This window comes from Paramisgurnus dabryanus, chromosome 17, assembly GCF_030506205.2.
Source record: "Paramisgurnus dabryanus chromosome 17, PD_genome_1.1, whole genome shotgun sequence".
In the NCBI taxonomy this organism is placed as follows: Eukaryota; Metazoa; Chordata; class Actinopteri; order Cypriniformes; family Cobitidae; genus Paramisgurnus; species Paramisgurnus dabryanus.
Window position 1 is genome coordinate 31,875,098 of NC_133353.1, and position 27,903 is coordinate 31,903,000.

General features: G+C 38.5%; 1 long non-coding RNA gene across 1 annotated transcript in view; it reads right to left on the reverse strand.

Annotated features, from left to right (window-relative positions):
* Positions 1-27,903, reverse strand: part of LOC135778325 (uncharacterized) — a 43,753-nt gene that overhangs the window by 8,685 nt on the left and 7,165 nt on the right. The window contains exon 3 of the long non-coding RNA XR_010544529.2: positions 4,163-4,249. This is a non-coding gene — a long non-coding RNA (uncharacterized lncRNA). The remainder of the gene's footprint in view (positions 1-4,162; positions 4,250-27,903) is intronic.

The window sequence follows — 27,903 nt, forward strand, 5'->3', positions numbered from 1 at the left end:
AATAGTGTATACAATTAGTTCAATAACGGACATTCGTTCGAATCTCACTTTCCAGTCACGATTTATAATGAATATATTCAGATGTCACGTTTATTGTGCAACGTCTGAGGAACAAATACGCCCCCTTGTGGAATTTCTGCCGTTCCATAAGGGGCTACTATTTAATTATGTGTAATATTACAAACCGTACCTGTCAAAATTATTTGCAGCCATGTGCTATTAGCATCAGGCGGTTGTTATCTTGGAATAATATAGTGTACCATAATGCGATGGGCCAATCAGAACCAAGCATTTTAGAGTTAATGACGTCACAGAGTTCTATGATTCTTAAGATTCTTTTAATTATGACATCATAAATGGAGAGTTCCATCTGGCCGTATAAAAAGCAGTGTGTTCATGTGATCGTTGTGCACTGGCTTTAAATCTCATATAGGAGATGAAGCGGCTATTGGGTGACAGATCTTCTCATATCGCTTCATTGCTATGTGTTGATGTGTCGGTCATTTGCATTCAGATAAGAGACTGTGGTCGAGTGTCTTTGCCACTGACTCAACCTAAACGTCTGAATACCAACCCCCGTAGGCGATTTGCGTTCAGGTTAAGACTGCCACAGACTCAGCCTAAATGTCTGATTATAGCAGATCCTGTAGTTGATTTGTTGTGGCAGTTTTAGCTATAAATTCATTAATATTTATGTATAACTGAAATTGCAATATCAAGTTGCAACCTTTAAGAAAATCAAACTCCTTTAGCATACCATTGTCACAGAATATGATTTGCAATGCACTGTTCCTTTTCTTGCACACCATTAAGATGAATAGTATGCAAATCATTCCGCACCGCATTTATTTTACTTCCTTCTTGCTCCATCACTGTGACAGGCCGGACCAATTTGCTGAACATCGAACAGACATTGTTGGTGTAAATGTGGGCAGTCATGTGGGGTATATATTCACGGCTGTAATTTCTCAGGTATGAACATTTTCAAACCAGGCAGTTTTGTAGGGAGGAGGGTGATTTAAAGTTACTTTGCATAGTACACCAAACTCTTATTTCCAAAGATCAAAGCACATGAAACTTTTCATAATAAGACCTTTTTAGAGATAATTTTCAATGGGCTGGCAAAACTTAATGGCTTAATATGAAATTCATACTGATGTGCAGCCACACGGGTTTTCATATTAAAGGACAAGTTCGGTATTTTAGACTTAAAGCCCTGTTTTCAGATTGTTTATGGTGAAATAGAATGGTTTTGACTGAAATTTCGACATTTGCGGGTGCCCTGAGAATTTTCGCGTGTTTGTGTTTCAGCTCAGACCTCTGCAATGGGTTTAATGGTGCACTGGAACAATCCTTCCTAAAATGCATTAAACTTTCGTTTACAAAGACGTGAAACTCATCGAGTGGTCAGGGGTGTTCACTGATATGCTCACACAAAAATCGCTGCAAAAGATGCTTTCCAACAGCTGTTTTAGCATTCGTTGTTAACTTGTGGACCTATTTTTCCAAACGCCTCACACCCGTACATTCTTCCGCTTAGAGCTTGAATAATAGACACTCCAGCCCAGGTGGTGGCGCTAATCCGCCTTTGCCAATTGCAAGAATAGAAACAAAGTTCCCGGCGCGGAGTAATACCGTACCTCACAGGACATCTAATACAAGTCCATGGGGGTGGTAAAAACTACGATAAAACCTGTTGGAATGTGTCTTTTGGAGCGATTTTTGTGTGAGCATACCAGTGAACACCCCTGACCACTCGGTGAGTTTCACTTCTTTGTAACCGAAAGCTTAATGCATTTTAGGAAGGATTGTTCCAGTGCACCATTAAACCCATTGTAGAGGTCTGAGCTGAAACACAAACACGCGAAAATTCTCAGGGCAGCCGAAAATGTCGAAATTTCAGTCAAAACCATTCTATTTCACCATAAACAATCTGAAAACAGGGCTTTAAGTCTAAAATACCGAACTTGTCCTTTAAGCATTTAATAACACATTTAAATGTAATTCCTTTAAGGTGCCTATTTTATGATTACTTTAATGATAATAAATAATAGGCTTTCTTTTGCCATCTGGTATGCAAGGTGTATGTAATCGCACCATATGCATTACTGATATACTGTAAAGAGTTAAAGGGGACATATCATGAAAATCTTAATATCGGACTTTACACAGACTTTAAAACAAATTGATATGCTCAGTGCATGAATAATAAAGTGTTAGAATAAAGCTTGAAATGAAAATAATACCAATCTGAGTGAGACCTCATCAGCCAGTAAATTATAGAGATCTGTCCTTCACAGATGATACTCAATGTTTTTCGATTTCATTCAGAAATCATTCGCATCGTGCTTTATATTTTTTGATTCATTTGTTGTATAAATTCGTTTTTGCATCATTCACAGTAAAAACACAAAATTAAAGTAGCATTTTATTGCCTCACAGCTGCTTTTGGCACGTATGGGTTTGTTTTATTAAGGTCTATTTTATTAAAGGTCTGTGGGAAATGATCCTTGGTTTATCATTTATTTATCATTATGCTGCTCCAAACCCATGCTTTCTGTCTTCCGTGCAACACAAAAGCAGTTTTCTGGAATAATGTCTACAGTTACTCCATACAATGAAAACTGGATGAGGACCAGGGACACCTGTAATATTTAACCTTTAAAAAAAGGAAAAGGAATTTATAAGCTAATATATTACAAAACTTCATCACATGGATAAAGTGAAATTGTCTTTTTTATTTCCTCACAATGTCTCTGGGTGGCACTGTTTGTCAGTAAACTGGTGCACTAAGTCATGGTGTGTTGTGTGTCTTTATCTGTGTATCAGTATGCAGAGAGTGGATATGTAACTATTTTTCATGCCTTATTGATCTTAGGCAGCATCGCGTAGATTCTGTGCATAAACACATTGCTTTAAAGATGTTGTTCAAGTAGCTACACATTCAGTACTTTAACAAGTATGCATACTTCATAGGTCAAATTCAGATTCTCAATATATGTTTTATTTAAAGGTATAGCAGAACATTTTCTTTTTCCAAGACTATTGGTCATCCCAGTTGTCAATCATTCTGATGATATTTTGACGTAAGGCCGTACGTGCTCGTCCCTAGGTTCGCTTTCTGCACATGCGCACTTTAAGGTGTATATGTGTGTTGGTCTACGGTTTCAGCAATTCATTGAAGCTCGCGGTCTCATCGTGTTTTTTCAAAATGTCTGAGGGTCCCAAGAAGAAAGAAACAAGACCAGAGTGTTTTTGGGAGACTATTTCAAATGCTAGCATGCACAGGTTGGGCTTCCCACGTGAAGTTTGGCATGCTATTTGGAGAAATCCATTTAAAATCACTGCTAGTAAAAGTTGATGTAAGCTATGATTGGCGATGCTATCCCTGGCACAAGTCACGAACCGCGCAGACACGGTAAACATGCTGACAGCAACTTGTAAAAAGAGCGAAGAGAAGAACTAGGCACGTGCATGCTATCTCTCGTGCACACATTTAATAGGCGTTCCCTCTTTGGAGCAGGTACAGTGTTGCGCATGTGCATTTTTATTTTTTTTTTAAGTGGAGGGGCGGTTCTTTTCAAAAATTCGTGAAAATCTTCCGCTATACCTTTAATAGGGATTTAGTTTCATATATGACTGAAACTGTCGTTTTTATTATTGTTTTTTTTTTGTATTAGATAGACTTTTGTGTTTCCCTCTGAAATTGTGAAGGACTGAATTATATTCCACAGATTTCTGTGAAAGGGAACTAAAACGCCCGTCTGAGAACAGACACTCATGCACAGCTCTCATTATATACTGTTTACTGTGCACACAAACAAGGAAACACACAAACTGCAGCACCCTAAAAAAGGTGAATGAAGAGCTTGTCCTTTCACTTTTTCTTTCACGTCATTTTGTGATATGTCTCACTACAGTGCATTGGTGTTAACAATTTCGGCCTTCGCAAATCTACTGTAGTCAAACCTGAGTAAACACACAAACGTTACAGTAATAGCCTACTGTACTGTATTCTCTTGACGAATGATTCATTCACAAACAGACACACAACGCAATAATGCCACAGAGGCAGCACATGAACTTTTTTACAGGCAATTAGGGAAAAAAAGGTTTGAAATGAAAACTGGTTATTGTCATAAAGTTGAGAATTGAAACTGACCTTCAACTCATTAGCAGGCTGCTTCCTGTCACAGTGTGAAACACTTCATATCCGTCTCCTCTCACCCACTCGTCTTCATCCCAACAGCTGAAGCACAAAGTTTAATAACATTTAAAATGCAAAATATTACAACATTTGGGGTAAGTGAACATTTCATCTTGGAAATCCTTATTAATTTACTGTACTTCAGTGGCGGCTCGTGACTGCTCATCCGAGGGGTGCAAATTCAAAATATGTTCGGAGTGTCATGTGTGTTGCTCGTGTTTTCAAAATATGTGTTTGTTTCGTCATGTGAGCTGTGTGCATTATGTGTTTTGTCAAAATAAGTGCCTGCTGCACATGCGAAACCATTTATGATAAAAGAGACGCTCACGTTCACAAAATACACACAAGACACTCACTTAACACTAAACTTTGATTACGCATGAGATTATGTGAGTAACTGGCAAACGCGAGTGTCTCTTTTATCATAACCCTTTAGACGCATCTGCAGCCAGCACTTATTTTAACAAGACACGTGATGCATAGGTTCACTCGACGGGCCGAACACATATTTTGAAATTACAAACCACACACATGATTTGGGACATACATGTTGTGACGAACACATCGTGCACCCTCGATAAAAGAAGTCAACGGCCGCCACTGTTTTACTTTTTTATCCAATTCAGGTTATAGTCTCAAAAATAAAATCTCTAATCTCTAAAAATGAGATTACAAGCATCAAAGATTGATTTCACATTCATTTTAATCTTTGACATGATCTAAGTCAATATTAAAGATTATTTCACAGAATCTTCTTCTTTACACTATAGGATGATTTTATGCAGAAAACAGTAAATGACAAAAATGTTTTTTCACAGACTGGGTAACATAATGATCCATCTGTGAATGTTTGTTTCTTTAATCTTTTATCAAAATGTAATAAATCACTCTACCCCGGCAAAGTCACCAATCCCTTTTGACTTTCAGCCACCTGTCACATAGAGACCGCGTTTAACAATCCAATCCCTGATGGATGAAGTCCTGTCCTGTATTTCATTCTCAATACGCAAAATAAATAGCCTATATTACTTAAGTAAAATGGGATTGTAAATCCCACTTCTTGTTGCGTGCATTTTGTGTGTATGAGAAAGTGAAAGAGAGAGAGAGAGAGAGAGAGAGAGAGAGAGAGAGAGAGAGAGAGAGAGAGAGAGAGAGAGAGAGAGAGAGAGAGAGAGCTGACACAGTCTGAAAGATAAAAGCAGTGATCGGGATCAGAGGAAATAAAGAGGAGAAATAGTCTTCTGGGAGTGACAGAAACACTAGTGTGGAGAGTATTTCCTATAGGAGGCCGAAAATCACACAACCTGAAAGTTCAAAGAAAGGATTTGTTTGTGAGTCATTGATTTTTTTAATCCATTTGTTGATGCATTTAGACCTAGACAGACAGATGGACAGACAGAGAGAGAAATCAGCAAGTAGGTGAGATGAAATTGTTTACACAAGGGATTACTCATCAAACGAATGAGACTGTCCTCCAAAAATAACGACCTCATCATTTGTTTGTGCAAGCACCTTATTACGACGTAAAGTAACGTGTTAAGAGATTAGTGCCCTCTAGGACCAATAGTTTATACAACCTGTGGTTACTTACGTATGAAGGTTTTTGCCTTATACGTCAAATTAAACACATTTAATTTTATACATTTGTAATGTAGAAATGGTTTCATTAACATATATGGTTTTTAAGATAGTTTGAAGCATCCAACCCCACCCTATACCCAGCCACTTTAATGCATTCGGTCACGATACACACAAGAGCCAATGCTATTTCATAATCAAAGATGATTTTCATCGCTTCTTTTGGCGGAAGTTTTTGAACAAGTACACTGGATCTGATATTTACGACGGATTATGGTCATCACTTTGCATCTTTTCTTCATAGAAATCGATCGTTTGACCTCGCTAAACTTGGAATAAGTACTTTTTGAAAAAGGGTTGTGACTGTTTTGTATGGGATGGACGATAGATTAAAGGAAACACCACCATTTTTCAATATTTTACTATGTTCTTACCTCAAATGAGACTAATTAATACACACCTTTTTTTCAATGAGTGCGTTTACATGCACAGTCTTACGCCGATTATGCTTAATAAACTGATAACACGTGGGGTCATGTAAACGCGTAAAGCGGTTTTCTTTAATCGGGGAAAGCCCATAAACAGCGTAAGCAAAAACCGATCGGCACAGGTAGTTTTTTGCTCATTACGCCGATTTCGCGTGGCATGTAAACACCTTAACCCGCTTTCTCACGGTTTTGTCCATGTGCGCATGTCTCCGCGTATGAAAGATAAACGTCACACGCGGAAGTAAGCGCAAGGTAACGCATAAAAGTCTCCGCTCGACTAAAGCAGTTGGCAGAGAAACTGTGAAAATAGAAGCTCATGTTACATTTACAGGTTCTGCAGACTGGAGGAGAGATACAACAGTACAGCTTAAGACAGATATGCCGTCGGCTTTTTGATCGATTATTATGTACTATAGGCGGTGACGTCACTGCCTGCGAGAAAACTGATAATTCTCCAAGTCCCATGTAAACGCAGTTGACTGCATAGCCGGCTTATTGATTTGCATGTAAACGCATGAAAACAGTTTTCTATAATAAGCAGATTTTTAATAGTTATCCGCTTATTCTGTGCATGTAAACGCACTCACTGTGTGTACGGATCGTGACTGTGTTAGCATTTAGCCTAGCCCCATTCATTCCTTAGGATCCAAACAGGAATGAATTTAGAAGCCACCAAACACTTTCATGTTTTCCCTATTTAAAGACTGTTACATGAGTAGTCACACAAGTAAATATGGTGACACAAAATAAAACGTGCCGTTTTTTAAGCGGATAAAAATAAGAACTATATTGTATGGCGGAAGAGCACTTAGTTTAATGCACTTCAACCTTGGGGTGCAGAAATATTGACATAAGTTTGAACGAGATTGGGAGTAGGCAGGAGTGATGTTACAACATGGAAAACATGAAAGTGTTCGGTGGCTTCTAAATTCATCCCTGTTTGGTTCCTATGAATGGGGCTAGGCTAAATGCTAACACATTCACAAAGCGCTGTACAAATATTAAGTGCACACATTGAAAAAAAGATAGGTATGTATTAATTTGTCTAAGTCCTTTAAAAGAATGAATAGAGGATTGAATGAATGATAAAAATGATTGATGAGCAAGTGTAAAATAAATAATTTGTATTAAAAACTTAAAATAGATTTTACTTTGCAATGAACTCTCACCTATAAGAACGTCAAAGATGTCAAACATCTCGACAATCCTAACCAAAATAAACTAAACTGATTTGCTATTTATAACAAATCTATTAATCTGAGAAAATGGCTTCTTTCACTACCCATCTCTTTGCACCACATTTTATTTCACACAAAACATGTGAAAAGAAGCTGTGACGGACAGACCTACTGTCTGGCTAAATCGTTGAAGTTTTCCAATTCAGGTTTTCTTGTCTATGATGTGTCATACAGGATAGCAATTCTATCCCTCACCGCTTTGAAAAAAGTGGTTTCTAACTAAGGTCCATTGAAAATTTAATCATCCGACTGATCATTAATGTGACTGATAACCACATTTAGTCCAACTCATTTGCTTCTAGTCACTCAAACATAACAGAAATAATCATTGTCCCATCAGCGGTACATAACCCAAATGTAGAGATACGAGTAATTTCTCAAAACTGTGTCTGGGACTTTAAGGCAGAAACATAACATCAAGACATTTCCTTCAATTACAGTTATAGATATCATTGTGTTTAAAATCAAGACTTACAAGGTCGATGGGTTTATGAAATCTGCTCGACATCTGCTACTCCTACGCCTGTCAGTGCTTGTTTTTAAGCAACTCTACCGTACTGATATCGTACGGTGGGAACAAGTGCTTTACAGTGTGAAACTTAAGGATCTACATGGTATTAAGAGCTTGGTTCTCGGTGGTGAAGACCTCATCACTGGGTATCCATTAGTGACAGTTGGGAATCTATGGTTTCTTGCACAGATCAACTAAGCTTACACTTTGTCCTAACCTTGCACAATACAAGAAGTTTATTGTCTGTCCACACTGAGCACAAAACTGCTAGCTTTTGTTACAAATTTTTGACAATACTACATGCAAATGAATAATTATATGGAACAGGATTGAAGAGATTGAAGAGATTTGTCACTGGCCATTTCTAATCTAAGGCAACGTTAACACTAGTGCTTTTCTAGAGACATTTCACAAGACTTTTTTAAGATGCCAAATAAGGTGTCCCCAGAGTGTGTATGTGAAGTTTTAGCTCAAAATATCATATAGATAATTTATTATAACATGGCCACTTTGTAGGGATGAGCAAAAATGTGCAATTTTTGGGTGTGTCCTTTTTAAATGCAAATGAGCTGATCTCTGCACTAAATGGCGGTGCTGTGGTTGGATGTGCAGATTAAGGGGCGGTATTATCTAGCCTGGCTCCGCCCTCCTACGTGCTTCCGCTTAATTTTCATTTCGCTTCAGCAGTACGTCTGGGATTTCTCTATACAGTTTCGTTTTCCCCTGCAAAAATCTGCAGGACCAATCAGCGAACAAATTGGGGTGGCTAAGAACGATGACGTTGAGGTCGTGCGTCAGTTTGAGTTGTAGTTCAGTAATGGCAGCGGAGAAAGACGTGAGAAAAGCTATTCGGTCCGTTGTTGCAAAACTGCTGAATATACAGAAGTTAAAGCCGGAGCAAGAACCAGGTTTGCTAAGTTTTGTTGGTCTGATTATTCTGACTTGTTGTTTCCGGACGGTTTTGGGGCATGATATACGTCACGACCCAACATGATCTCACAAAGTTCCGTGGGATAGTCACGGAATTTTGTGCTCATTTTTCCGTGGCATTCTCACGGATCTCCGCATTTTTCCGTGGCCCTGCTACGGACTGTCTTTTTCCGTGGCATTCTCACGGATTGGTTACTCAACTGCTTTTTCCTATTTTCAAACCATTTTCGCTTCGGTTTAGGGTTAGATTTGGTGTTTGCATTAGTATGTCACTTTAACTATTGGTTTATATAATTTTTTCTGATTTATTCTTTTATATTTTCTAAACTTTAAACAATTGTCGCCTGGCGTTGGGGTTAGAGTTGGGTTTGGGTAGGGATGTCATTTCATGTAAGTCTAACCCTAAACCGAAGCGAAAATGGTAAGAAAATAGGACAAAACAGTTGAGTAACCAATCCGTGAGAATGCCACGGAAAAAGACAGTCCGTAGCAGGGCCACGGAAAAATGCGGAGATCCGTGAGAATGCCACGGAAAAATGAGCACAAAATTCCGTGACTATGCCACGGAAATTCGTGAGATCAGGTTGCACGACCACACGTTAGCGATTGGCTTTGGCAGATCCTGAGTGATTCTGGGCAGATCCAATAGTTTTAAACTTCAACAATGGACCCTCTTTAACGGAAGTAACGCTTTGCAATGGAGCGTGGCCAGACTCTCTGTACAAATGAAATGAATGTACGAGAGTCTGGTTGGACCAGGCTAGGTATTATCCCCTTCTGACATCACAAGGCAAGCTAAATTTCAACCTATTTTTTCACTATTTTGAATGGTTTACCAAAACTAAGTTACTGGATTGTTCTTTAACACATTTTCTAGGTTGATAGAAACACTGGGCACCCAATTATAGCACTTAAACACGGAAAAAGTCAGATTTTCATGAAAGGTCCCCTTTGAAAAGAATAACTGTTGCCTGGCATCCAAACTTCTCTGGAGCTTTCAACTCTTTGAAAACTGAGACTTTTGGAAATGCCGCAAGCCCCGTTTTAGTTTGAAACTCCAGAGCTGTGCTGCAGTGTAGACGGACCAAAACAAAGGCGTGGCTCCCACCCTCCCACCCACCGTTCTTATTACAGTAGGTCTTCTGGAACATTGTGTATCCTTCCCAGATTCGTCAAGGCCATATCACATGACCCTTACACCATGTCCTATCGCCATAAAACGTATATTTTTAATGTTTAGTTTTTGTCCTAACCAGCCGCAACTCGATGCCGTGACAAGCAACAGTGGATTATATTTTAGAAACGGTTTCTATTTCTGTGATGTCATGACTTACTGCTCGGCCTACAAAGAGATTATGAACATAATGAACATTAAGCATCAAACATGGACATGGAGAGACTGATTCTAGATGTTTTAAAGCTGAAATATATAACAAATCTCCAAGTTTCACAATGAAATCCATAGGAAGTGAAGAGATGCATCTTTGTATGTGTGTGTGTTCTACAGCTGCAGTGTGGGATGGTGGCACACAAACAGAGAAAAACTGTTCTGATTGGCTGTGTTTTGTGATTGATTGTGTCACTCCACACTCCTTTTCTCGCGTTCAGTATGGACAGACAAACTGCATCAACCGCGTCACGTATAGTTAGGACATGGACAATAAGAAAAACAACAACTAGCATCAATGGCAAGCTATGCTAACTTTATTGTCCTTTTTATTGTCCACTATGCAGTTAAAGGAAAACTATGTTCTTACCTCAACTTACATCAACAGATGAATTAATACATAACTGTCTTTTTTCAGTGTGTGCACTTTTAAACTTTGTACAGCACCTCGTGAATGTGTTAGCATTTAGCCTAGCCCTATTCATTCCTATGGCTCCAAACAAAAGTTTTATTTTGTGCCACCATACTTACTCGTGTAACTACTCATGTATCAGTCTTTAAATAGGGAAAACATGGAAGTGTTTGGTGGCTTCTAAATTCATTCCTGTTTGGAGCCATAGGAATGAATGGGGCTAGGCTAAATGCTAACACATTAACGAGGTGCTGTACAAAGATAAAAAGTGCACGCACCGAAAAAAGATAGGCATGTATTAATTCATCTAAGAACATAGTAAAATATTGAAAAACTTTGGCGTTTTCCTTTCTAATCTGCCACACGAAGACATCTTTGCAGTGACGCGATTCCAAGATGGTGACGACAGGCCCCGACAAAAGCTCTTCACAAACTTATGGGTGACGTCTATGCCATTAACCAACTGCAGAGTCAACTTCCTGTTTAAGTGTCACACTCCCCAAAAGCAGGTTGGTTTTGGAGAGCTGAAGAGTTTTGTGATGAAGTTACATTGACCTTTCTTAGAAGAGACTCATTAGGAGTTATAATGGAGTGGAGTAATCTGCCAAAATATGTCCTTAAAATACGGACATGCCAAGATTTTTCTGATTGAAATCCTTCATTCCACTTTAAAAGCCAACATAATCATCTCAATTTTATAGATCTGGCAGTCTCTTACTGAGGAAAAGCACTGAACAGGGTACATTAAGCACTGGAGAGGAGTTCATTTTTTATGAATTGGATATGTGGAAACTCTTGAGGGGTGGAAGAGAAGAGAGACTTTCTGGCCCCGGGCTCTCTTACCCTCACTATGATGCCTCATAAATTGTGTGTTCATGTGTCTGTGTGCCCATCTAAAGCCCGTGGGCAGAAAGTGCTCAGATTGTCCTTGCTCTCTTTTCAGAGATGTGCTATAAAACCTCTGTGACATACGCAAACAAACACGCTCACGCACACAAACGCATCAACCTCTGGGGCTCATGTTGTTGCCAAGGTTACCAATATCAGGCCCATAGTCATGAAATACATAAACACCCGCTCAAGATGCCTCTTAGTGTTCCCATAATTCACCTTAACACTGAGATAAAGACAGAGTGCCTCATCAAATACACGTTTTATTTACTGCAGTTAGCCAGTTGTATATAAAACATGCTAACGTTAAGACAGTTTTGCTTTGCCTTTTACAAAAAAAACTACCCCACTGTTTGATATGGGATATTTGGCTGTGTCTGAAATAGCCCCCATAACCTCTTTTACTATTCTCTACATTACTCCACTCATAATGAGGATATGAAAATAAGTGGGTAAATTTGGACACCTGAGTTAGCCAGAAGCGCTGCAGTGTGGCCTCTATCTTTCGTCAAGATGTGTACCACTTAAAGTGGTAGGTAAAGGGGGCTATTTTGGACAGAGCCTTTGAGTTTTAGAAAACCAGGAACTGAAGTCCAACCAAAAAACTGTCGCAATTAGAAATCATATGTATACTTAATTACCAATGACACAAACTGAAAACTTTTTATGCAGTTTTTGCGTAAGTTTAGACAACAGCAGCATTTTAGGGGCTTGTAAAGGCAAACTTTTGAAAACTACTGTTATCATCTCTGTGTAAACAACAAATCCCAAATTTGTTAATACGGTGATGTATATGTATGCGTGCATCGTGTGACATTGCCAACTACTGGCCTGGCATACATGATGCAGCATTTTCATTTGCTTTTGCCAAAAGTGCATAGAAAAACTTTTTTGTTTTTAGGACATTGTTGTGTAAACTTGCCCTTAGGCCCAGAGAGGCATGTACGTTCCATAACTCAACTTAAAGTGATACTCCAGCCATATATCAAAATTACCCCATGATGTACTCAGGAACCAATTTTTGACTTTAAAGCCCAAAAAAGTACATCCGTCCTTTTACAGAAGTAATCCACATGGCTCCAAGAAGTTATTAAAGGTCTTTTGTGGGTAATCGATGTGATGTTGTAAGAAAAATACCCATATTTTAAACATAATAAGCTACAATATTTAGCTTCCAGTAACTGCGCCATTTTGGACTCACGTGATTCATGAAAGTCCCTGTGCATCCAATAAAAAGTGCATCCATCCTTCACAAAAGTAATTCACATGGCTCCAAGGGGTTAATAATGGTCTTTTGTGGGTAATCAATGTGATATTGTAAAAAATCCTTTATAAAATATAATTTTATATATTAAACTTTATAAACTATAATAACTATCTTTTGGTAACAACGCTATTGTAGACTCACGTGATTCACGAAATTCCCTGTGCATTGAATAAAAAGTGCATCCATCCTTCACAGAAGTAATCCACATGGCTCCAAGGGGTTAATAAAGGTCTTTTGTGGGTAATTGAGGTGATATTGTAAGAAAAAAAACATATTTTAAATGTAATAAACTACAATAACTAGCTTCCGGTAACACCATTTTAGACTTACTTGATTCAGGAAAGTCCTTGTGCATCCGATAAAAAGTGCATCCATCCTTCACAGAAGTAATCCAAATGGCTCCAAGGGTTAATAAAGGTCTTTTGTGGGTAATCGATGTGATGTTGTAAGAAAAAAAAAACATATTTTAAATGTAATAAACTACAATAACTAGCTTCCGGTAACAACACCATTTTAGACTCACTTGATTCAGGAAAGTCCCTGTGCATCCGATAAAAAGTGCATACATCATTCACAGAAGTAATCCACATGGCTCCAAGGGTAAATAAAGGTCTTTTGTGGGTAATCGAGGTGATATTGTAAGAAAATATCCATATTTCAAACTTTACAAACTATAAAAACTAGCTTCCAGTAACGATGCCATCTTGGACTTGTGTGATTCACGAAAGTCCCTGTGCAACGTTGCGTAAGCAAAGAACGTTTAATACGCTAAAACTTGTGTGAATTGCGGGGGTCCCAGATGGTGCTGTTACGTGAAGCTAGTTATTACATATTAAATATTATAAATAAATACAAGTTTTAAATATTAAATATTAAAGTTTTAAATATAGATAGTTTTCTGACATAATTGTCTCGATTACCCGTAGAAAACCTTTATTAACCCATTGGAGCCGTGTGGATTACCTCTGTGAAGGATAAATGCACTTTTCGGGGGTTTTAAGTCAGAAGTTGTTCCCTTATCCTTGTTTTCTACTTGCAAGGACATTTGCTAAACTAAAAAAGTGCTCATCTGAAAGATGATGAAGATATGTATCTCGTATTGCTTGAGGGTGAGTAAATCATAGGGTCATTTTGATATTTGGCTGGAGTATCCCTTTAATAAATAAGCTCTTTTTTGTTGCAAAAGTTACAGCAACACTAAAAAGTTTTCTTTTTTATAGATTTGCCATTTTCAGAGCTTTCTCTTAAAGTAGAGCATCCTGTCACAGTTAGGCTCTGAGGAGTAAAAGGCCTGGGGAAAACATGGTTTTTATGGCCACCCAGCAGTTTGTGGAATAAAATAGACTTGTTGACTTTTAGCAATGAAAAATGCAACTAATTGGGCTGTCCAAACAATCTGGTAGTTCATTACAATTAATTAATAGAAAATAAAATTAAACATAATTCATCACACTACTCACCTTAACGGACAATCTGATGAAGCGCAAATGTACAGAGCCAAACACATGGTCCTTGAGACCGTTTTCAAATTTGATTTACTCTAATTTGATTTGACACAGCCACTTAAAGACATCGACGTAAAGACAACTGATTAGGGGTGTGACGAGACACTTAATCCACGAGATGAGACGAGACATGAGATTGGGTTCATGAGAACGAGACAAGATTTTTACATTTTTTAAGAAATCCTCAATGATAAAATAAATGAATGGGAAACTAAAATCACATTATTTTGAAATGTTTGAACTAATCTAGGACTGTCCCTTTCAATTAATTTGCTAATTGATAATGAAGTAATTTGATGTTTTTGGTAGTAAAAATACACCCAAGTGAGCAATAACCTTTAAAATGACATAATAATGATGATGCAACAATAATTGGTTCAAACAAAATATCAAAACAAGTAAACGCATTACAGTAATATGTAGCCTTGTAGTCACACCCCTACAAATGATAACAAATTGATTACAAATCAGGCCAACAATTAAAAAAATACCTCAGATGGAACACAAGAACATGAACCCCACATGAGATTAACTGACAAACTCAATTGCAAAAAAGACTGCTGTGGACTGTAAGCCTCCGATAGGTTAATGTTCAATCAAATGGAAATGCCACTAAAGCTACTTTTCAGCCACAATAATGTAATGCCGGAGCACAAAAAAGGCCAGACAAGAACCAGGATGAATGAGAGACTATTATCGCATTAAAAGAAGCTTCCATCAAACTATTGTTCCATGATGTAACAACTAGTGTTGGTTATCTCTCTCTCACTTTCTTGCTCATACACACATGCAGCTTGTTTCACAGCTGGGTTCATTCCCTTGGGAGATGGCCATGCTCAGAGGAAATTGCAAGGAGAAAGTTATCACTATCCTGTCTGCTATTTTCAAATAGCATCTGTTGTGCACTTAATGTGGTTCAGGGACTGAAGCTATAGAGTCTGTGGTAAGCTTAGTAATGCCTCTATGTGTAAATTAAATCCCGGAGGACCAAAATGAAAAAAAAAAAATACTACGGCTGCAAATCCATTTAATCCTCTCCTATTTCTTTGAAGAACTCTTTTTCGCATTATCTGTTCAAAATATATTACCACGAAAACTATTATTAAAAACCTTACAGATAAAGTCACTTAAAATCTTGCCTCTATTTGCTACAAATAAACACCACTTATTTTAGTAACCAGGACTTAGCTATGTTAACGCTGTAGAAAAATACAACTGTCTGCCTTTTTTTTAGAGTTTTTAATACTGCACATAAAGTTTATGAAAATGTGGTTAACTACAGTTGGCAAGCAAGATGACTTTTGTACTGAAATTTAACTCAATTTAATTTATTGGTATAATGCTACTCACAATCCAATCCAATACAAAGCACCCGAATTACAACAGATATAAAATAGGGGTGCATGGGGTTTTGTTTTTCCGGTATTTTTTCATGCTGCCAAAAGATTATCTCCCGCAAATTATTGGAAATGTATAATGTTTTTCCAGTGAGTTATTAATGAACAAGTGTTTTGGTGGAATGTAAGTAAATTTTCTCATCATATGTTTTTTTGGTTTCTAAGTTGGGTGTGAAAGATACCAAATCCAATGCAAAGTCATATTAATCAGTGTCTTGTTGACTAAAACATAGCATCGTTTTGAAATATGTCTGCAGCTCTTAGCAACTTTTTTGGTGGGCTTGAAAATATTTTGACGCTGCGGGGTTAATTGTAACACTGTGTTACAACAAACCCCTCAGCACTTACGATATGAAAACCGCTAACGTTAGCAGAATTCTTGCCGTTGTTTTAAATAGACTACACACGAATGATTGCTGGTTGCCAATAAAATAAATGTGCCCGTCTTATAAAAAAATCGTGTGTGAAATTTATTTTTGTTCATATCTTTAATATTGATTGAAAAAGGTCACGTCAAAGATTGAAATCATAATGAAATAAATGGCTAAAATCAGACTTTGATGCTCATTCTCAATTTGATTTTGAAACTGTAGTATGGTTATTACAGACTGGGTCACATATAAAAAATAAGATTTTTTTCTCACATATTTAGACATTTGTATCCATTTATATTTGAACTATTGTTAGAAAAGGTCTGGATGAATGAATACAGTGTGGATACCGGTCTATTATAGACAGATATATAAACAATATCCACTTAAAGTATATAGACAAAATAGGATTGAAATATTTGCCTGCAAACTTAATTTTTAGCAAGTGTTACAACTAACCCCCTGCCTGTTACAATGAACCCCACCAATGGGGTAAGTTGTAACGTTTGCACTTCTGTCACATTTGGTGTAATTATCCAAGAATGGTAAGTACTAGAAACAAACTTTACATGTTCATTTGTAGCAGAGAAGTGTGTGTGTTGCCTGTGTAAAAATATAATTAAATGTAACTCAAATATTTTTTAAATGATTGAGCCAAAACCCGTTAGGTTTTACCCCGCTCTCCCCTACCTATGGTAGCAAGTTCTTTATGAACACTCACAATTGGCATTCCTGTTCAGTTCTCCCTATAAATAAAATAGTCTGGCGGTTGATTCGCTCTAACCCACCTGATTCTTTTCAGGTCTTCACGAAGGGCCTTTTGGGAAGATGGGACTAAAGCATTGATCTGGCTGGATGCTGTGTGAGTCATGCTATGTGTCAGTTAAAGTAACACCTCTTGAACCCGATCATGCTCACTAGCGTAATAAGCGGCGACAGCTGCTGAGGGAGTTTAGTGAGGAATCTTCATCAGCGTCACTTTTATGAATGAGAAAAGAAGAGGTGAAGAACTGGGCACAAGTCAATAAGTCCAAGGAATATTCAAAGGTGTTTTTCAATCCTGATGAAATTGAGGTCATCTAAAACCTACTCGTTCTCACCAAGATGCGTACAAATGACACGCAGTGTGATTATCGTGCAATAGATACGCCAAATTCCGATTTTGCGTGCAAATGATACGCCAGTCCTTCCCATTCACTTATATGGCGAATCGTTTCGTGACGTTTTATTTATTGTTTTCTCATTTGTTTTCTGTTTTTTAAACCATTTTCGCTTGGGTTTAGGGTTAGATTTCACATTTGTTTAAGCAGGTTATTTAATATACAGGTTTCTCTAAGTTTTTATCTATATTTAAGCCATGGTCGCTTGGAGTTGGGGTTAGAGTTGGGGTTTGGGTTAGGATGTCATTTTTATATAACAAAAAGTTGTTCTAACTCTAAACCCAAGCGAAAATGGTAAAAAAACAGAAAACAAATGAGAAAACAATAAATAAAACGTCACGAAACGATTCGCCATATAAGTGAATGGGAAGGACTGGCGTATCATATGCACGCAAAATCGGAATTTGGCGTATCTATTGCACGATAATCACACTGCGTGTCATTTGTACGCTTTTTGGTGAGAATGGGTTGTCTAAAACACACATGACATTTCTTCTGTCTTGTCTCTTTGTCTCCACTTAGACTACATCATAGGAAATTAATAGGAATAAATATATACCAGACTAAGTATATTATGTATAACATAACAGTTGATTCAGGCTTGTGCACCATTCACAATTAGTAATGCTTTTTAATTCCAATTAAATTCATGTTAAACATGTTAAAATATCTCTTTTCGATTCCACTAATTCCATCAAGCAAAACTTTTGGATGTCTTTTAAAGACTTTTGGCTTTGTGTTGTTTCCAGCTTTTTTTTGTTAAAAAGTTGCCAGTCAGCGCCAGCATTTATATGATTTTCACAAAATTGTAATGCCTTCCAGAGAATGCTCTTCTTTAAACATATAAACATACAATATCAAATTAAAGAACAGACCCTTAGCTTTCAAAAAAAAGTTTTATCCTACCTTCATTTGTTCTCTTTTATCACCTCTTTTATCAAAATACAATTTTACTGTTTGTCCTTATGGTGCATTAACACCAGATGCAGAAGAGGCGGCAAGCGCAAGTGATTTACATGTTAAGTCAATGCAAAGAGACAAATGGCATCCTGCGGCGCAAAAAGCCCAACTGGCATGGAATGCGCCGAAGGTGTGTTTCGCACAAATTGCCGCGTGATCCATGCAAGTTGAAAAATCTGAACTTTGCCGGATTTTTGCCGTGTTAACCAATCAGTGGCTTGCTCGAGCAGTGACGTGATTACAGGAAGGGAGCGGAGGCAGAAAAACACAACAACAATGGAGGACAATCATCATCGCTACACGAGACATCTTCATACTTTTATAGGAATTAAGTATGTTTGCATAATTTGAGCTATATTAGCTACTCCCATGACGCAAATTTACGCATGAATGTCTCGAATGACTAGAATTTCACGTGCCACTTTTTACATGTGAATAAAGCGAGTAAACTCAAAATGTTCAAGCGTCCAACTACATGCGAACGATAGCACCTTTTTTTCCGCCTCTTCCGCGTCTGGTGTGAATGCACAGTTAGTGGATGCTTCTGGGTTTTATAAGTTGGGTAAGAGCACCACCTGGTATAATAGTGGAAATATGGATTGCCATAAAAACTTTTCATTGGCAGGGAAGCGTTTGTTAACTTGTCTGTGGCAGGAAAAGAGTTAAAGAAGGCGACACACATCTTCCAGAAATCCTGTATAATTCAACGAATCAGAGGACGACTTTGAAGCTGCTGAAGTGTATCCAAATAAGTGTGCCGTATGCATCAGCCGTTCATCCAGCTGAAGGGGTTCGAGAAGCACTGCGTCAAGTGTAGGATAACTCACAGGTATCGCACCGGACGTGCACATTCAATGGTGAGAGCTTAGTCAGATAGAGTCTACTTCCAGATGCAAAATATGCGTTAGCAGCCTATGGTAATCGTTAACGATTTTGGACAAATATGATGGCGCTCGGTGGTGCAGCAGGGATTAAAGCAGCATCCAGAGTCACAGCGACAGCCACCTTTAGACGCCGCCGGCGTGTGTACATTAATAGAAAATAATGTGTTTGATTTTTTGATACATGGCGCGACGCGATGCAGTGCTTCTTGCCCGACGTGCAACCCACTTGAGACTAAAGGGCGATTTATAGTCGTGCGTAGGTCCTACAGCGTACACTGTAAAAAAAATCCGTAGAAATTGCAGCCGGGTTGCCGGTAATTTACCGTAGATTTAAATTTATGTTTTTAACTGGCAACATTTTGTTCAAAGTTAAATGAACATTAAACATTTACAAGTCTTTGTCTTTATAGAGTAAAACTAAAAAAACAGCATCAAGCAAAACATTCTGGGAAACAAAATCTGAAGCAAAAAACAGAAAAAGGTTGATGATGACTTCTGGTTCCCAGAATGCTTTGCATGAGGCTGTTATTGTATAGTTTTATTCTTTAAAGATAAATACTTGTTAATATTTAAAATTGATTGAACATTAAACAAATTCTTGCCAGTAAATTACATAAATGTAAATCTACGGTAAATTACCGGCAACCCAGCTGCAATAACATTGTAATTTCTACGGAATTTTTTTACAGTGTAGGTTCCGCGTCAGTTTTCATTTATACTTTTGGGTCGCCGTCCGCGTCGACGTGCAAACACACGCAAAACCGCTGGTTGGCAGTAATCACGCGTGTAACCACAGTAGCAGCAGAAGTCGTCACAGAAGAAGAAGCTAAGCAAGTTAACCCAGAAACGAAGAAGAAATAGCAACTTGTGTATAATTTGAGAAGACCAGCAATGATGGAAGTAAATAAACAGCGACTTATGTTGCAGTTTGAGTTAAATCACTCCTCAACTTAGCTCATCTTTGTTTTCACCGTCTCAAACGGAAATACCTATGACGCAGTTTTGTTTACCTGACGGGAGGGGTTCTGGTGGACCAATCACAGCGCTTGCGGTCCGCGTAGAGACGACGCGCTGTTAGAAATTTTGTGAGGTGCGCGTCAGGCTACGCAGAGCTACGCAGCTACGGCGTAGGACCTACGCACGACTATAAATCGCCCTTAAGTCGGGGGCGGGGCTAACTGTAAAGTAATCAAGTCTTTAGTTTAGACAAAGATTGAAGGTTGAAGTACACGTCTCATGTGACTTCTATATGATGTGTCTGAGTTATTTCACAAGCTCTACATGAATGATTTGCCAAGCCCTGCAGTGGTATTTCAAATGTGTGACATTTGAGATTTTCTTAGATATATAGAGTAATCTATTAATTTCATGTAGCTGTAGGGCATTTACCTTATCCTTGGAAAATGGTTTAGCACCAATTATTGTAAATCCTGACCATTACACCGAAGCAAAATGTGAGACCTTGCACAAAGTCAATATCTGAATGACTTACTGAGGCTGGACTGTGCTGTCAACATGTACATTTTGTTGTTTGTTTGTTTGTTTTATTCAAAGTTGTGTGTTTTTATCTTTATCTATTAAACCTACGTGAATTGTGTTGTGGACCATCTTGGCCAGGTTGCTTTTGTAAAAGAGATTTTTAATTTCAATGTGCTTTCAATAAAGGTAATACTTTTTAATAATTATATTTTCATTTAAATGTAAAAAGGCATTTTTCGGTTAAACATGCGTCTGGGTACTTTGGTGTTTATGCTACACAAAAAGCTAGTTAATGATCCGAAATAGAAGAAAACATTTTAATGTCAGAAAAGTTACACACTTTAAATGTAAATATGAGATTGGTTTTGACTAGGAAAACAATGCATGTTAATTCAGATTCATAAAAGACATTTGATAAGCATTAGAATTGATCCTTTTGTTCATTTTTATGAAAATACGAAGCTGTTTTTAAGACCGAAATGAAAAGATTTGTCTCAATGATACCATGCCAAATCTCAGGCCACGCTTTTTGTACATTTCCAAAAGTAGTTAATTTGGGATTGTCTCTCATTAGCACACTGTAATCAGGTTTTTGGGAAAGAAAGACAGAGGTAATTTGATATGTAAAAAATGTCTGAATGTTGAAATGGTGTGGAAGTGTTAATTAAGGTCTGTGAAGAATCTGATGTGCTCCTTCTGTCAAATATATGCCATCCTGTAGTGTTTCAGAGAAGGCCTATTTCACATCAGAATAATGATGGCAAATTTGGAACGAAGTATTTGATTTTTAGCATAACTAATTTTTGGGAGTGTGATATTTGGAACGGCGCATACGCCTCAACCACTGACGGTTAATCTGCTTGCTGGAAATGGTGTTAAACAATTCAGGTCTAACAACCCTTTTGTACTGAGATTGTATTTGTCGTTTTATTTCCAACACTATCTCATTAATTATAAAATACGAATTTTACGAGGCAACTAATCCATATTAATTTGTATGAACACATTTGTAAATTTTTGTTAAATTTTTTTGCCCCTGTGACGTTGGGATTACTGTAGATGCGGGGTTTCATAATTGTTTTTATGACAATCACACCATTCATTTAGTGCAAAATCACTTCGTATGAATTCATATGACTTAGCCAACTACAAATTCTCGCAAGATCATGCTGTTTATTTCATATATCATCATTAATTACTTAAAGGATTAAGGCCCGTTTACACATCAAAAATAACTTAACTATAAGTACAGTAACATCCACACCATACAATGACGTTACGCGGCAAACAATAGCTGTCATTTCACAGTGTGTATGTGCTATTAGACGACTTTTAAATGCAAAATTTGTGAGCTTGCTCACTGCAGCTTAAATTTGCATGGATTTTAATTTGCTGCAATGTTTAATCATGTACTCTGAAAATAATATTGTTCATCTGTATAGTTATTGTTTAAGTTGTGGTGTGAAAAGTGCCTTAAGGAGGTATAATGCTCATTTGTCTTCATGTTTGGTTTGTTTACATTATATATTGAATTGAACTCTTATAGTATTTATGCTATCTTTACTAGTTTGCTTTAAACATCAAGGGTTTGGGTTACATTAAATCTTTTTAATACCAGCATGTAAACATCTTCTCTAATGTAATGTTTTTCCTTAAAGCCACTATGAAATTGCAAGTAAAAACTAAATTTTTTGTGGAGGGGGGTGGTAGTTTTGACTAAACTTTGAGATTCATTATTTTCGAATAGGATTGAGGTCAGGAGTTTGACGAGGCCACTCCAAAGTCTTCATTTTGTTTTTCTTCAGCCATTCAGAGGTGGACTTGCTGGTGTGTTTTGGATCATTGTCCTGCTGCAGAACCCAAGTTTGCTTTAGCTTGAGGTCACGAACAGATGGCTGGACATTGTCCTTCAAGATTTTTTGGTTAACAGCAGTCTTCCAGGTCTTGAAAAGTGAAACAGCCCCAGACCATCACACGACCATGTTGGTATGATCTTCTTTTTCTGAAATGCAATGTTACTTTTATTCCAGGTTCTCCACTGTTCCATGTTTTCGCCATTTGTGGATAATGGCTCTTACTGTGGTACGCTGAAGTCCCAAAGCTTTAGAAATGACTTTATAACCTTTTCCAGACTGATAGATTTCTGTCATGATTCTGCCATCTTGTCCTTTGTTTAATGCATGCTGCATCCGAAAACGCCTACTTCATACTATATAGTACGCAAAATGCAGTAGGCGAGGCGAGTAGTATGTCCAAATACATAGTATTCCAAAAACAGTATGCGAAAAGGACCCGGATGACCTACTACTTCCGGTTAGATTTTGCAGTGTGCATACGATGGTCACTTCACTATCCCATGATACCCCTGGAGAGGAGTTATCCAACGAAGAAGAAGAAGAATAGGCATGCCGCTGTTTTCGCGCTGGAATGACATGACGTGATGACGACGTATGTTACGTAGGGTGGCCATTCGTGCCAGTTCCACCGGACACGTCCCGAACATGTTTTCAGGTTCGTTCTCCGGAAGTCGCGTTGCTCGACCGCATATACGTCATCAAGGTTCCCACATTTCAGTTAAAACACATTCGAAAATTAAGATTTATTTATTTTAAGACATACAATCATTGTAGTTTCATTCTTACCTTGAAATGTAACGGTTGCTTTTTTGAAATTAAACCCGAAATATTAAACCTTGATGACGTATGCGGTCGACCAACGTGACTTCCGGAGAACGAACCCGAAAACATGTTCGGGACGTGTCCGGCGGAACTGGCACGAATGGCCACCCTAATGTCACGTGATGTAGCAACATGGCGGATGTAGTACGTCCGAATCTCATTCATACTACCAGGATTCATACTATACAGAACCTACTGTTTTAACGGCAAGTTCATCTTATTCAGTACCTACTATACAGTATGCAGTTTTGGACGCAGCCCTAGTCTTGTGGCAGGATCATGACAGACCCATGTTTTGTGTTGTGATCACGTGGTCTTAGTTTTGTTTTTACTAGACCACAGCCATTTCTCAATACCAAGTATGCCGAACTCGGACTTGTGTCCTTCGTAGTTCGAACTTGCAAGTTCAGACTCGGAAGAACGAACTCCTGACGCGAAATGCATTCTGGGAAACTTCGCTGTCATAAGTCCACACAAGTCTCCTCTGATGCATCCTCGATAAAATGGGCGGATCGAGAACACATCCGGGGATTTTATGTGAACTTGGGCTTGATGCGAACTTTGAATTGGAACAGTACTTGGGTCGCGACTGATGACGTTTCACAAGTCCACAAGAACACAAGTACAGACAAGAACTCATATTGAGAAACGGCTCACGTGTTCCCTGTGTCTTGTCACTTTTACCCCGCTCCCTTGTCATCCTCATCCTTATTGTTTAACCCATGTCACCTGTTGTCCTCATTAGTTCTCCCTAAGTGATTTCTTGATTGCGAACAGGTGTGGGGGCAAACACTTTTTCACACAGGGCCATGTAGTTTTGGATTTAGTTTTCATACATTTAATGTTGTGTTTACTTGTGTTATCTTTGAATAATATGTTAATTTGTTTGATGATCTGAAACATTAAAGTGTGACAAATATGCTAAACATAAGAAATCTGGAGGGGGAGGGTGCAACACTTTTTCACAACGCGGTATGTCACGGCGGGGAAAATACGACAATTGCTACATCTGTTTCATTGTGACTTTAAGCACACGCTATATATATAATCTGCTTTTTGCCTTTTATGAAATGAGTGGCTTTATCTAAATGACAAGCAGAGCACAGCATGATTACAGTTGAAATATATGTGGATTTTCATCATTTGCAAAAGAGGTCTTTTGTTTGCTTTTTATTTCTTCTTTCTAAACTTCTACACTTCATCATCTTCCATTTGTTGCAAGGACTTAAGTTATATGGTTGAGTAAATCTTGCGGGTGTCTTGAGAATAGCTTTCATGACGGAGATATTTTTATGTAGCTTTCAAATATCAGTGGTTTCTCGCAGAATGTCAGTGAGGAATAAAATCACTTCACAGGAAGACCTGAGAGTTTGATCACTATCTTAAAAGTGTCTGGACCCTGTGTGAAAGAACACATGCTATGAGAAATTCAAGATTTTATCAATTTGTTATTTTGATCCTCCAATATCCTGTTTCCCAGAAAGCCATTTCGAACCCATAGATCTCATATACAAAAGCCCTCATGCTAATGTTTTCTGAACAGCATTTTTTTTATGTAATATCACATGAAAAAAAATCACATACACCATGACCAGGGTCTAACACTAACCTAACCCAAACATTAAAGCATGAGTCCCCGTTTCAAATAATTCATCAAACCTTTCAAAGTGCAAAGATGAAAGAACATCCTTTCCCTCTTTATTCCAGATCTAGAGAACGAAGAACAGGTGTCACATACCGGTTGAGATGATGTGTTAGAGAATGACCCTTGAGGTACATTTTGTCCCATCTGTGTTGTATGAGGTCAGATGCATTGAGGTCATAGGCACTTCTAAAAAGGCTTAAAAATAACGTAAAAGACATTTTGGCCTTTTTTGCTTTAAACTCTGAAAAGAGGATTTATAAAAAGTGGCAGTGATCACAACTTTGAGTTTATTTAATAAAATAATTCTAAAAGGGGATTTGTAGCATGTCAAGAGGATGACATGGAAGTCATTTGCTTAGTTTTTCTTAAAATCTCACCCATTACAGTTTAAGTGTCCTGTTTTTTTATGACCAAAGCTATTCAAACATATTTGCTGAAAAGGGTACAAGAGCCAAAAATGGAGTCGGACTATAAATTGACTGAACCTCTCTGTTTATTGGTGTCTTTATTCTGTTTTATTTACAGTTCAACAGTTTTATTCACAACAGTCAATCAGCATTTCTCTTTATGCATCGTTTACAGGAACATTTAAACACTAAACACTTCACAATAAAATCACTACTACCATTAAAGTATCCCATCCCCATGTGCTAATAAAATCACTGTGAACATTACTAAGCGTGAAGCACTTTGAAGTAAGCAGTAACACTTAGGGGCTGTGCACACCAAAACTTTTAAACGTGGCGGAAAAACGCCTGGGGAATGCCGAATGCCAGCTGTTTCTCAGCTGAGTGCCAGCTTTCTTTAGCTGAGCGCCTTTGTAGCTCTGATACTTCAGCTGTGAGCCGGTTGGTTGCTGTGGTAATGTCCCACCCATCCTCCACTGTGATTGGATGGCCGTGTGAATACTGACATTGACGAGTGGAGCTTTTCACCCAAAGTTGAATCTAATAAAAGCTTTGGTGTGCACGCCCCCTTAAGGGCTCTATCATACACACGGCGCAATGCAAGTTTTTTTTTTTGCTAGTTTCAGCCCAACGCAGTTATAATTTTCCCTTTTTGCACTACGCTGTTTAAATAACAAATGCACTTGGGAAGTTTTTGAAAATATACATAGATACAGGTCTTGAATCTATTTTATGCAAGAAGTTTTTTATCCATATTATTCCTTGTGTAATGTAGGATAATATCATAAAAATTCTAGACTTTTTAAGCACACATGCTAAACTGTTCGCTTTAAATGCTTATATCTTCTGTATGCGAATGTTGATTTATAGCAAAATGCTTTTTTGCATAGTTGTATTTGACACATGAAAACATCTCGTGTTTTGTATGTAACTGTTGTTCCCTGAGAAGGGAACGAGACGCTGCGTCTCCCTTGCCATACTTCCTGCGTCCCTGTAACGCCGTCTTTGGCAATATTTCAGATAGCGATATACTTCCTGGCTCCCGCATCACCCTATCTTTGTCGTTAAGCCTCACCATTGGTTGAATTTGATATACACATTCAGACGCACTTACCTTTGGAGGCATCCCCGAAGTGTCACTGCAGACGCAGCGTGAGTTCCCTCGAAAGGGAACTGTAACAATGTATCTTTAAAGGTAACACGATGTAACCTTGCTCTCACTTGAAATGTGTCCCCACATTTAGTTCTTGAATTTTAGGCTTTTTTTACTTTTAAACCATTGTCGCTTGGGGTTAGGGTTGGGGTTTGAAATGTAACAGAAAGTCGTACTAATCCCTACTCCACGTGACAAAGGTAAAAAAAACATACAATACATAAAATTACATGAAACAGAAAGTCGTGCTCGAGAACACGAAAAACAATTTAAAGAAATTAGCGTGGAGTGACACAAAAAAGATATTGGTGCTCAATAACACGAAAAAAAGAGAAAAATCATGTCCATGAACATGATAAATAAATCAAATATTTTGTGACTACACCACAAATGGCTTTAGTTTGGGTTGGTCATAATGGATAGTCATGGCATGTATCAGAATTACCTATTTGCAATAATAATGTCATGGTTCTGCCATCTTGTCCTTTGTTTTATCTAGTCTTGTGGCAGAATCATGACAGACCCATGTTTTGTGTGGGTTCACGTGGTCTTAGTATTGGTTTACTGGACCACGTGTTCCCTGTGTCTTGTCTCTTTTACCCCGCTCCCTTGTCTTCCTCTCCTCATTATTGTTTGATTTATATCACCTGTTCCCCTCTTGATTTGCTCCCCTATTTAATCCTCTTGTATCCATTGTCCCATGCTTCAGCATTGACGTTTGTTTCTGTAATCCTATCCCTGACAGAATGCTGAAGCCAGAACTGAACCCAGCAGACAGCGCGGTCAAAGCCCAGCGTGCGCACCAGGCACACATTTTGTTCGGCCTCCGCCAGGAGGAGGCTGATGTTTGGACCTTCGCCAGCGAGTTTATTCAGGCAGCGAGGGGCTCCGGTTTCAATGAGGCAGAACTTATGACAATTTTTTGTAGTTGCCTCAAGGAGCCCCTCGAACCAAGGGAGCGGAGAATGATGAGGTACCTGGGCTTCGAGGACATGGTTCGGTATATCAGTAACCGGCCGGAGCTCAGGGCCTCAGTCAAGGCCGTACCCCCACCTACCTTGCCCCCTATCCCGGAGGGTCTCGTCATCGGAGTGGTGACGCGGGAGGACCCAGCGCTCACCACTCCGGTCCCTGTGAGCTCAGTCCAGTCTGCCGACCTCCGAGGGAAACGTGAGCGGAGGGCCTCTTGGGAGTCTGCCTCCGAGGGGTCCTCCGCAGAGCCTGCCACGGCCTCTGCTACGCCCACCCCTCCTTCCTCAGCCCCGACGTCCCGGCCTAGGAGGAAGAAGAGGAGGAAGGGGCCCTCGGCTTTTCAGTCGGCTCCTATCACCCCTGTTTCCGCTCCACAGCCCGTT